At 38.9% G+C, this 13,740-nt stretch overlaps 1 pseudogene; it reads right to left on the minus strand.

Annotated features, from left to right (window-relative positions):
* LOC142166902 (F-box/kelch-repeat protein At1g22040-like) overlaps positions 1-13,740 on the minus strand; it is a 105,243-nt pseudogene that overhangs the window by 85,187 nt on the left and 6,316 nt on the right.

Here is a 13,740-nt window from a genome sequence, read left to right on the forward strand (position 1 = left end):
GCAGGCGCGGAGTTTTTGGTCGCATCTGTGCAAGCGCAGAAGCGGCACCTTGGTCGCAGAAGCGGAAGTGGACTGGAAGGAGGGAGATCTGCAGGAGCGGAACACTGGGCACATATGCGCGTCCGTAGAAGCAGAATCCTCAATCGTAGAAGCGAAAGGCAGCGCAAAAGCGAAAGATTTGGACCGCACCTGTGTTTGTGTAGAAGCGGGATTTTTCCACAGGTGCGAGGTATGGCCTCCAGTGCTTTTTCGCAGAAACGAAGATTTTTTCGCAGAAATGACGCCGCAGGTGCGGCTAGATGTCCGTTAGTGTGAAAGTTGCAAGGCAGAAGGGTTCTTTTAAATCGAGAGTTAGCTCTCATTTCTCATTTGGATGGCCGAATTTGGGGAGCTATTTTGAGAGGGTTTTCATCAAGTAACTCGAGGTAAGTAATTTCCCCCGATTACAAGTTAAATACTTGGATTTAATAAAGATTTTTAACATGGAAATTAGGGAAAATTAAAGGAGAAACCTAGAATTGATAATTTTGGATTTTTACCACGATTTTAGACATGGAATTCGGAATAAATTATATATTTGAGTTCGTAATGTTATGGGTAAAGTTTATCTTTAAAAATCTCGGAATCCGGGCACGTGGGCCAGAGGGGTTGACTTTATTGACTTTTCGAGCAGAGTTAGGAATTGTTATAAATTGATTAATCATGAGCTTTGGAGTATATTTTGATTGAATTGCACATTGTTTGATTAGTTTCGGATTGTTTGCCTTTGAGTCGAGAAGTTAAAGAGGCATTGGAGCCGGTTATGGAACTTTATAATGAGGTAAGTCTCCTGTCTCACCTTGTGAAGGGAAAACTACCCCTTAGGTGATGTAATTGTTGTGTGCTACTAGCTGCGGGCGCTACGTACGCATGAGGTGACGAGAGTCGGTACGTAGCTAAAGCATGTTTATGTCCGGGTAGGCTTAGGACTTTATCATGTAATATTTGAATTATTTGAACTGATTCTGCTGGCTTAATTAATTGAATTTATAACTGAAATAAATTTAGAAGTACATATATATATATATATATTGGGCCGAGCCTTATCACCTAGAGTTGTTGGCAAGTTATTTGAGAAACAGTAAAGGTTATATTCACTTTATGCCCATGTACTGTATTGTAAGCATGTGTCTTGTAATTCGATAAATTCCTTCCTTTCTTGTGGAGCGGGCCGAACGCCTCGGTAGTATAATAGATGCATCTATGGTTCGTGCCGCTCGACACTCGGCAGTGTACACATTATTGTGGATCGAGTGGAATGACCTCGGTATAATCGTGCATTATATCGATGGTAGTTTGAATACTCACGAGATTATATTTTCACTGATGCCCGACATTTTATATGGTACTTCTTATCCGTTTGTTACTGGTACTTGATACATCTGAGCTATTGAGGTAGAATAAAAGACTGGAAAATTCATATTTTAAAAGAAATATTTGGAAGATTAGGTAACTTAAAGATTTACCCCATTATTGCTATGTGCTTCACATCTGCTTAAGATTTATTATATTGCTTTGTTGGACCTCTAGTAAGTGTCGATGTTGACCCCTTGTCACTACTTCTCCGAGGTTAGTCTAGATACGTACTGAGTACGCGTTGATTTATGTACTCATGCAACACTTCTGCACTAAATGTGCAGGATCTGACAGGTTCAATTGGTGATCATTTTGACGCGTACGCGCAGCTGCTGAGGAGACTTTATGGTGAGCTGCATTCCAGGCTACGTATCGCAGCCCACAGTCTCTATCGTACCATTTACTTTATCCTATCTTATTTACATTCCGGACAAAGGTTGTATTATCATTGTACTCCTTAGTAAATTCTCATACATTTGTGACACCGGATTTTGGGGGTGTTCTAGAATTTGTTATGGATTGTTTTAACTGATTCACTTTCACTTATTATTTTAACGAAACTGTACGTAACTACGATTTATTTTAATGCACTAACCTCATTATCTAAGAAAAATTTATGATTTTAAAAATGATAAAATGAATAATTAAGTGTTGGCTTGCCTAACGATGATGTTGGGCGCCATCACGGCCTATAATGGATTTTGGGTCGTGACATAATCCATGCCCAAAATAACATCAAAATCCACCATATCAAGAAGTGGGAGATATACACTAGTCTCAAGCCTCCCAATAGAAATCACACTCGAGCGATAAACACGATATACAATAATAGAATCTCCCACTGGCGTGGACACATATACAGGGGCACTCAAAGAATCACGAGGCATAACCATATATGAAGCAAGAAAGGATGACACGTAGGAATAAGTAGAGCCCAGATCAAATAGAACTGAAGAATATCTATGGAAAACTGGAAAAATACCTTTGATGACGGCGTCAGATGAATCAGCCTCAGGTCTAGCTGGGAATGCATAAAAATGGGGTTGGGCCCACCACTCTAACCTCCACCTCTCAGACGGCCTCTAGCTGGCTGACATTCATCTCTAATGGCCTGACCTCTACCTTTAATGTCCTGACCTCCACCTCTGGCAGTCCCACCTCTAGCTGGCTGAACGGGCGGTGAAGCAACCGGTGCCAGAACTATAACACGAGAACTCTGTTGTGGCATGCCGCCCTATGACCTGGGACAAAATCTAGAAAGGTGCCTCGCAGCTCCATAAATATAACAACCTCGGCTGTTGTAACTGTTGACCCTGGAACTGGCCCTTTCGACCTAGATAACCACTCTGATAACTCTACATCGGAGGTGCTCTAATAGGAGCTGATGATGCATTCTAGGCTAGCTGCTCAGGCTGAGGCACATAAGAACCACAACCACCCGAAGCACCGTGGAATGCCTGAAGCACTGACTAAAACGGCCTGGGAGGATAGCCCCTACCAAATGAACCCCTTCCTCCAGACGAGGCACCACTGAAACTACCAGAATGACGAGGCCTCTTATCAAATACCGGCCCCTTCCTGACTACGAACCATCTCGATCCATCTAGCAATCTCTACGTCCCTCTGAAAAGAAATATCATCTCCGATCTCCTTGTCCATCTATAGCCTGACAGTGAAAGTGAGCCTATCAATGAATGTCCTCACTCTCTCCCTCTTAGTAGGGAGCAAGATAATAGCGTGGCGAGCTAGGTCCACAAATCGAGTCTCATACTGGGTAACAGTCATACTACCCTGCTGAAGGAACTCAAACTACCTGCGGTACTCCTCTCTTAGAATGAAAGGAATAAACTTCTCCAGAAATAGCTGTGAAAGCTGATCCTATGTAAGTGAAGGTGAACCAGCTGGCTTGGTCAGCACATAATCCCGCCAATACCTCTTGGCTGAACCGGTTATCTAAAACGTTGTAAAATCGACCCCATTGGTCTCAACAATACCCATGTTGTGCAACACCTCATGGCAACGGTCTAAGTAATCATGTAGGTCCTACAAAGGTGCACCACTAAAGTGAATAGGGAAGAGATTTGTGAATTTGTCCAATCTCATCAATCCCTTAGTAGACATCGCGGGCCTCTCCCTGGTCTGTGCAACAATAACCGACTGAACTACCCTAACTGGATGGACTGCTGGGGTCTAATATATGGGACCCATCTGTACCGGAGTGTGAGTAGTGGGAGTCTGTGCTCCTCCCCCAGCCTAAAAGATGGGTGGTGCCACTAGAAATGCATCGGTCTGGGCCACACTCTCCATAAGGCCCACTAAACAGACTAGAGCATCCTGAAGCATGGGAGTAGCTATAAATCTCTCTGGAATGGGTTCCGACTGGTGAAGTCTGAGATGTGATCTCCTCCTCATGATTAATCTGAGGCTCCACTATGGGTGATGCTGCTCGAGCTCTAGGCTGACCTCTGCCTATGCCCCGGCCTCTGGCTCGACCTCGGCCTCTGGCTCGACCTCGGCCTCTACCCCTGGTAGTGGTTGCAACAGGGGGCTCCAGCTCTTCAACTATTCACCATACAAATATATTGGAACCTTCTAAATACGAATCCGAGACTGTTTACACAAAAGCCAAACCGAGATTAACTCTTCAACTTAAAGCTTCCAAATTGAGAATTTCTTTTCCAAATCAATCATGAACCTCTCGAACATAGAAACCAACCATATAGACAAGTTGTGATACACCATATGAAGCTACTCAAAACCTCAGACCACCGAACGGAACGCTAAAGCTGAAAATAAGCATTAGGGTCATTACACCACCTGAAGTATCATGGGTGACCCGTAGAGATGACTGAATCGGCCTGATAGGATGACCTTTACCAACGGAAACCCTTCCTCCAAATAAGGCACCACTGAATCCTCCAAAATGATATGTCCTCTTGTTTGAGGTCGCCTCCCTCGCTTGACCTCTAATGCGCTCGATCCTCTTGGCGATCTCCACTACCCGAGGAAAAGAAATCTCAGACTCGGTCTCTCTAGCCATTTAAAGTCTGATGCCATAGGTAAGACAAGCTATAAACCCATGTACCTTCTCTCTCCCAGTAGAGATCCTGATAGCTACATGGTGTGACAAATCCATAAATCTAGTATCATACCGAGTAACGAGCATGCTACCCTACTGAAGGTGCTCGTACTGACTGTGCAGTTCCTATCTCTGAGTGAAGGGAATAAAATTCTCAAAGAACAACTGTGAGAACTGAGCCAATGTGAGAGGAGGTGATATCACTGGCATGTCTTGTCCATATACATGCCACCTCCTTTTGGAAAAACCATGCATCTAAAATATTGTGAAATGAATTTTGTTGGACTCTACTATCCCCGTGTTGCGGAAAATCTCATGGAAATGGTCCAAAATGTCCTAGGAGTCCTCATAAGGTGTACACTAAAGTGAGGGAATATAACTTGGTGAACCTATTCAACCTCTTTAGCTTATCAGTTGATATCGCGAGTCTCTCCCCGGACTATGTAGAAATAATAGGCTAAATCACCCCAACTGGTAGAGCTGCTGGGGTCTTATAACCAGGATCCGTTTTCTCTGGAGTGTGAGTAGCGGGAGTCTCAGTTCCTCTCCCGGCTTGAGAAACGACTGTTTCCACATGAAACACACTGGCATGAGTCATACTCTCTATGAGACCAACCTGCTGACTAAGGTGTCCTAAAGCACTAGGGTATCAATGAACCCCTCTGGGGCCTGAGCTGGTTCTACTGGATCTGTCGGAACAGGGATCTCATCATACTGCTCTATCTGAGTATCGACAATGGGTTCCACTGCATGCGCTCTAGGCTGAGCACTGCCTCTACCTCGGCCTCGACCCCAACCCCTAACCCTAGTAGTGACTGCAATCTGGGGTTCCGACTCCTGATCAACTGCGGATGACGTACGCGTCCTCACCATTTGTGAGAGAACAAGAGAAGAGCAATTCAAACTTAATGATAGAACAAAGTCGCACGATAGAGAAAGAAAGAAAGTGAAGTTTCCTAAAGCCTTATAGCCTCTAGACAATATGTACATATGTTTCTGTACCGATCCTCAAGACTCTACTAGGCTTGCTCATGACTCATGAAACCTATTCAATCTAAGGCTTTGGTATTTACTTGTCATGACCCAAAATCCAAACTAATCATGGTCGTACCTAACACCGCTTGTTAGGCAAGCCAACACACAATAGTAGAATACAAAGAACTGCAATAAACGATTAAGAGTAGGATAATAACATAGTGTAAAAGCAATTCTGAGATAAATATGATAATTCTAAAACCAACATCTAACGCAAACCATCCTAAGATGTGGAGTCACAAGTACATGAACTTCTAGAGTTTACTACATACATTGTTCTGAAAGAAATACAACACTATCCGAAAAGTAAAAACAATTTAATAGAAATAAGAAGATGACTCAAGGCCTGCGAACGAAATGCAGCTCTACCTCGAATAACCTGCCCGGTATCTGCTAAGCACATTTTGGGACTCTGCTGGTACTGATATCCGGATCTGCACTAGAAGTGTAGAAGTGTAGTATAGTACAACCGACCCAATGTACATCTTAAGTGTCGAGCCTAAATCCGACGACGTAATGACGATGCTAAGAAAAGACACCTACAATGAACATGTGTATTTATATAGCAAGAAGTAACAAAATAACAGGTAAAGAATCAAGTATGACTACAGGATAAAGACATGTAAAAGGGATAACATGCACAGAAGTAAAAGGACACAAAACAGAACATAAAGTAAATTGTCACTAAGTAAGCCTTTTTCAAAAGTAAATAACGAAACTACAAAGCCAAGTCCACATTCCAAATATCAAAGTAAAGAGCAATGAAATTAACAAAATTGCATGGCATCACCTTTCGTACTTTTACTCTCATCCTCATATTATAATGTAAAAATAATTGCACGGAATCACCTTTCGTGCTTTTACTCTTATCATCACATTAATAATATAAAATAATTGTACGACATTACCCTTTGTACTTTTGCTCTCATCCTTACATTATAAGATAATAACAACCGCGGAAACACCCTTCGTGCATATCCTCACGTTCACTCAAGCAATAATATCAATATATAAATAAGGAACGAAAACACCCTTCGTGCACCATCACTTTTCCTCACAAGCACGGCAACACCCTTCATGTATTTCACTCTTCCTCACCAAGCAATCACATATAACACATTACCAAGCAAGGTGGGAACCAAATTCAATATCAACAATAGTATTTGAACACACCTCGTCATAGGAGAATCTCCCAACAAATAACACCAACAACCCATCAACAATTCAACAATCTCAACACCAATACATCAACAATCTCAATATAGAGAATAACATGAATACGAGAAATTAAAGAATTAGACAATCTATCTAAAGCATGGAAGACATAATACACGAATAACATGGTACAAATAACGCTAATTCTACCTGCATGCTTATCTCATGGCCAACACATATACACCTCTCACCTTGCATAAACGCCACCCCCAACACATAGATCATGTATCAGATAGACTCGATTCTACCCCATTTCTCTCAAATAAAGGTCAACCAATACACCTACCTCTTTCCGGAATACAATCAACAAATCAACACAGTTTTTCCTTTAGAACAAGCTTTCAAATAAATCGAATCTAGCCAAATATTATTCAAACAGGTCAAAACAAGTTTTAGGAACCACCCATGAATGAAAAAGGTTCAATCTTTAACATAATTGAAAAGGTCAACTGGGGCTCACGTCGTCGAAATTCGAAATTAAGACCAAATCCCAATTAACCTTTCACCTCTGAGCCCTAATATGTGATTTGTTTCAAAATCCTACCTCAATTTGAGGTCTAAATCTCAATTTTACAAAATACCTAAATTCTACCCAAAATCCCCTAATTTCTACATTGAAATTCTAAGATTTGATGATGAAATTCATGAAAACGTAATTGAAATTAAACAAAAACAAGTTAAGATTACTAACCTATGAATTTGGGAAGAAATTGCTTTCCAAAAATAGCCTATATGGAGGCTAGGATTCAAAAATGATGACGTTTACAAATGCGAACCACTAATCGCAAATGCGATCAGTGTCATATCCACTAAGTTATCACAAATGCAATAAAACTTTCTCATTGGCAAAGGTCCCCATCCTAGTAAATGCGGACCAAGTTTCTCATTTGCGAAGCTACCCTCAAATTACCCAGTGTCGCCCGCAAATGCGATACCCCCAGTTCACAAATGTGACTCATACTTCGCAAAAGCGAAGGTCCCAGTCCCTCATAGCAAAAGCGAGCCTTACATCGCAAATATGAGGATCGCATTTGTGAACAGGTTCTCACAAACACTAGACCTGTAGACATTCAACATCAATAGTCCTGTTAAGCTAAAAATCAGTTCGCAATGCATCCAAAACACACCTGAGTCTCTTGTGCTCCAATCCGGACATCCGCACAAGTGTAATAACATTATACAAACTCGCCTGCAAGCTCAAATCATCAAAATAATATCAAATATTAAGAATCGATTATTAAAACTCAAGATTTTCAAAGTTTAAACGTAATGTTTCAGCTTTTCACATAAAGCGCCGAAACGACATCGGTTCACCTACGACCCCAACCAAACATGCGTACAAGTTCAAAATCATGATACGAACCCATCGGAATCGCCAAAATACCGATCCAAGGTCGTTTACCAAAAACGTTAACCGTGGACAATTCTAGTCATTTTTAAAGTAAAACATTATATTTTCTTCAAAATGCACATATAAACTCTCCAAAAATCGACACGGACTACACACATAAGTCATAAATCATCAAATTGAGCTATGTAAAAAAGAATAACCTACTGCACTAAGCTCCCATTATGCGCGGGGTCTGGGGAAGGGCCGGACCACAAGAGTCTATTGTACACAGTCTTACCCTGCATCAAATTGAGCTATCTAAAGTCTCAAAACATAGAAAAAAGAACTAGTACTCAAAACGACCTATCAGGTCGTTACAATGACACGAGGGAAGAACCTATGGGTCTACATAGGAGTTTGAGAAGAGTAATTCCTCCAATTAGACTTAAGGATTGGGTTCGGAAAAGAGGGAGGTCATGTGAATTAAAATAGAGTTTGTTAGAGAGAGTGAGCTATAAAAACAACAGGAAGACAGAATAGTGCGCAAGCAAAAGTTATTATAGATTAATTCTGTCTTCTCATCTCTATTCTTCTGGATCCTCATTCCCTTCTTCAGTCTATCCTTCTATCCCTAGCCTTACTATCAGTTTCCTTGTAATTTCCTTTGAACTATCAGTCGTTTGTATTGTTGCATTTCTGTTTTGGGTTGTAATAGTGTTTAAGCTTATCAATACAATTGAGTATTGTGGTTATTGTGTCATTGGATCTGAATCCTTAACATACTACTTAATGTCTACGTCTTAATCCTGCATCATGACATGACTTAAAACCACTAATATATTTACCATTATTTATTATCTCTTAGTAGTACTAGTAAATTAAATATATTTAGTGTATATGTTTACGATTTATTATCTTTTGTTACTAATTAAATCAAGCTGTTATTGTCAGCTCAATTTGATGAAAGATTGCAAAAAAACATATTATAAAGTTACTAAAACCTAAACTATTTTGCTTGTATGTACATGTTAAAATTATCATTGCGCATTGAACATGATAATGACTTAATGGCTAAATCTTCTAAATTGACAAATATGTTCACCTCAAATATGATAACAACAACAACAACAATAACTCAGTATAATCCTACTAGTAGGGTCTGGGGAGGGTAGTGTGTACGCAGACCTTACCCCTACCCTGGGTAGAGAGGCTGTTTCCGATAGACCCTCGGCTCCCTCCCTCCAAGAACTACCCACCTTGCCCACTTTAAGAAAAAAAGGTAGATATCACCTGACCCCCACCCCCTCTAAGTAATTGGGGTTTAATCAAGAATCCTAAGAAGAATAGATTAAGAATTGTTAATTGCATTTGATGTACACTTCTCATAGAAGACATAAGAGATGTAAGTTTGAGGCTCTCTTTGTAATATCAGAAAGAAGAAAACTTCCACATGTTTGGATTCATTGAATTTGGATGATATTTTGTTAATCAGTATCTTGCTAAAATGATAAAATTAAATTAAAAGTGATAATTACAGAACGTTTTCTACAACATATTTTTTATGCAATATATTCAGACATTTACTTCCAATATTGTTTTCTCAGTGAGAAGGATAATGGAGTTAGATGTTTTCTTGATGACACGATGACAACAACACAACATATGAGCCAGTAGTTGGCTATAGTTGCCGTGCGGAGCAGTCCCCTAAATTAATATGATAAAATATAAAATGATGCAGTAGTTTTTTATTTTCCACCACCAACATGTTTCTAAAATATAATTAACGAGTTACGTATTTCAGCATGATGATAAACGATAATAAAATTTCATACAGTTTTCTGAGTATTTACGACCTGTTTTAAAACAAGGCAGATCCAATGGACAATGTTTTTTCTTGTTACTACCATTTGGAACCTTCAGCCTGTTTTCTCTTGCACCAATTTTGTCAGAGTTTTAATTTTGTATATTGACGGTGTATAATCGTTTTTATACTGTCGAGTTAAGGTTACATGATGTAATAATTGGTACATTATTTTAAAATGATGCATGATCTGATAATCTGAAAAATAAAGTGAATACGTAACTTGTAATAATAAGTTAAACTATAGTGATAAAGTATAATCTTTACACTATGGTGTATAACTTTAAATTCTTTTGTTATAGAAAGACAATATCCTTGTTTGTGATATTTTGTGATGCCTCAAAAATGGTCAGAATCACTTACAATGGAAGAGGGCGCGGGGGATCCATATGCTTTATCCAATCCAGTTCACTTACTTTATGCCTTAGTTTATGAGCAACTTTTTTTGTTAGGTAAATTAAATTGATTTTACTTAGCATATAAATTCTCTCTTTTTAATGACACGAAATTTATTTCTATATTGGAGTATAATTTGAACAATATCTTCTAGTATTGGATTTTAAAAAAAAAACTGGTTTGATCAATAGTTGTTTTAAGTTTCTTATTATCGATTAAACGTTAACGGTTTTACTTTGAAAATAATTGTCTAATAACACGACAATTAAGATGAAAATATTAACCCAAGAATAATAAAAATAAATTAATTTAGTCAAACTAAGAATATATAGTAATTAAGCTACTCTTTAAAGTAATTTTTTTAGTTGGAGGCGCTCTTTCATAAAATTTTATTTTTTGTTAGCAATTTTTTTTGAATATATTTAAAATTTGCTTTGTGAGTGAATGACCTAATTCGAATTAACCAAAAACTAACTGAATCGACCAATCTTTCCTATTCGGTCTTTGTAGCTAGTAGTAGGTATATTATATGCATAAAATAGTGGTATATCCAACCTTCGAATTCTGGATCCGCCCCTAAAGTCAACATACAGTTAAGGTCATTGCTATGGTTTGATGACCAGGTCAAGTTTATTCTCATTTCCATTTCAGTTGAGTATTAATTAAATTTATTTCAAAATATTTAATTTTTTTGAAAAACAACAAAAAATTATTTATTACTTCTAGTCAAACTTGTTTCTTAATAACTTACAAAATCTTAAAAGACAATAATATGAGCCGACCCCGCCAGAGGTAGTATTACATTTACCTGACTCCCGCAATATGTATTAAAGAAACGAAATTTGCAGTTGTTTATATGCTTAAGTCCAGGTCAGCCTATTTTAGGCTCTTTGTACAATTGTACTTGGCTTAAATGCGATCTAGGTTCATTCTCTCTCCTTTTGTATGGCCTTTTGGCATCTACACGACAGTTTGACTTCAAATTTCTGTTTTTTATTTTTAAATAAAAAAAATACTACGTATATATAAACAATATTTCCCTTTTCCCTTTGATAACCCGCTATTCAGCCAACCTCATGATCACCATCTTTCATTTGTAGCTATACTTTTGGCTGGCTTGTTTTGGTTCTTTCGATAAAACTATAAAAACATCTTTTTAACTTGGTACATTATCAGAAAAAGTGATGGACAATAAACAAAAACATACCTTTTATTCATGTAGTTTTTTCTTTTAGAAAAAACAAATACTACAGTATTTCGTAACATCAAGCTCATATATAGTTAACTTAGAAAACCTTCGTACCTTAATGTCTACATCACAATCCTACATGAAGCAATAATGGCATACACTACTAATACTTCAAGAAAAATAGATTAAAATCGAGTTGTTATTGTCTTAAAACGAATCTTTTATGATGAAAGATCACAATAAAATATGTAAAATTTACTAATACCTAAATTAATTAATAAATGGCTTATATCTACAAGCTAAAAGTAACTCCTATTGTTTTTTCCATCGAGTGTGACGATGCTAAACTCGTTTTGTATACGGTCAAAATCGGGCATACCCGATTTCGTTGGCAGGGGAGTTTCCCTGAGGGTAACCTCATAATAGATCGGGATCGAGCTCGAAGATAGAACATCAAGCCTGGAGATCGAAGTGTTCATTGAGATCGAGGCCAGCAACAATCGAGATCAAGCATGACTGACTTCGAGTAAGGCGTAATAATAGAATGGCGGGATATCAGTAACCGGTCGAAGATCACGGCGGTTATTAGTGCCAATCATGTGATCTACTTTCGTTATTAGAGTTATACCTTATTTAGGATTCCTCTATTATATAAAGAGGTATCACATTCACTTGTAAGAAAGGGAATCATTATTCACTGATAAGAATATATACATACGCTGCTTTCTTTGTTTTAATTACTGTTCATCACTGTTCATCGATGTTTGTTACATCCTCTACTGTTCTTATTAACTAACCTCGAGACTATTTCGAATCGATGTCTAGGCATTGTTTGCAAACCGGTTTGATTTATTTTATTGTCCAATTTATTTATTTAATTTGTTGTTTATCAATTGGTACTGGGTTAAATCACATATTCTTAAAACCACAATATAAGTTTAATTGTTACTCAATTTTTAGGGTAAACTGTTTGGCGTCCACCATAGGGCTAAGGATAATAGTGATTGTTCAGTACTGATTCTGGTAAAACACACTAATTTACGCTTGTTATTATCAAGTATCTTTGCTTTTAGGTTAAAACATGTCAAACTCACAAAACGCATCCACACACGGTGACAATGGCCTCAGATTCCACAGTGAAAACAAAAATGAGATTTCTCCAAGAGTCGAGGTGCCACAGGCTAATATCGGGGGAGCACCGGTTGCCAACCCAGTCGATGTCAGTTCGCACGTTGCTCTAAATGCGGACCTAGGCACAGATCTCGATGGGAGTGTACGCAGAGAAGGCCGATCTAGTGACCAAGGAACACATGGCAGATGAGACGAAGGAGTCAGTCTCCAAGTAATATTCGAGATGCTTCAGGCTCAGCAAGCCGTTATTGCTCAATTACAAAATCAACATAGAGCTCCGAATAGGGTCGAGCCAGAAATTACTTGCCATACCGAGCTAGTACCGGAAAGGTAGCATGATAACGAATCGGGAACTAATCCTACGGTAATGAAAATGCTGGAGGAGCTCACCAAAAGAATTGAATCATAGGAGAAGAGAATCGAAGCCAACGATAAAAAAAAATGGAGACATACAACTCTCGAGATGATCAGATACCGGGGGCACCGCCAATCTTGAAAGGGATGGATTCGAAGAAGATTGTACAAAAGCCGTTTCCTCCAAGTGTGCTCCGAAGCCTATTCCAAAGAAGTTTCGTATGCCAGACATACCCAAATATAACGGGACCACCGATCCCAACGAGTATGTTAATTCATATATATGCGCCATCAAGGGTAACGATTTAGAAGATGATGAAATCGAATCTGTGCTGTTGAAAAAATTCGGAGAGACCCTTTCGAATAGAGCAATGATTTGGTATCACAACCTGCCACCAAATTCCATCGACTCATTTGCCATGTTAGCAGATTCTTTCGTAAAGGCACACGCCGGGGCCATAAAGGTCGCAACGAGGAAATCAGACCTTTTCAAGGTAAGACAAAGGGATAATGAAATGCTGAGGGGGTTCGTGTCCCGATTCTAAATGGAACGCATGGAGTTGCCACCGGTCACAGATGATTGGGCCGTTCAAGCTTTCACCCAAGGGTTGAACGAGCGGAGTTCGATAGCATCACGCCAGTTGAAAAAAAATTTGATCGAGTATCCAGTTGTAACTTAGGCAAATGTGCACAATCGATATCAATCGAAGATCAGGGTCGAGGACGACCAATTAGGATCCCCTTCCGGTTCAGTA

This window comes from Nicotiana tabacum, chromosome 2 (assembly GCF_000715075.1).
Source record: "Nicotiana tabacum cultivar K326 chromosome 2, ASM71507v2, whole genome shotgun sequence".
NCBI lineage: Eukaryota > Viridiplantae > Streptophyta > Magnoliopsida > Solanales > Solanaceae > Nicotiana > Nicotiana tabacum.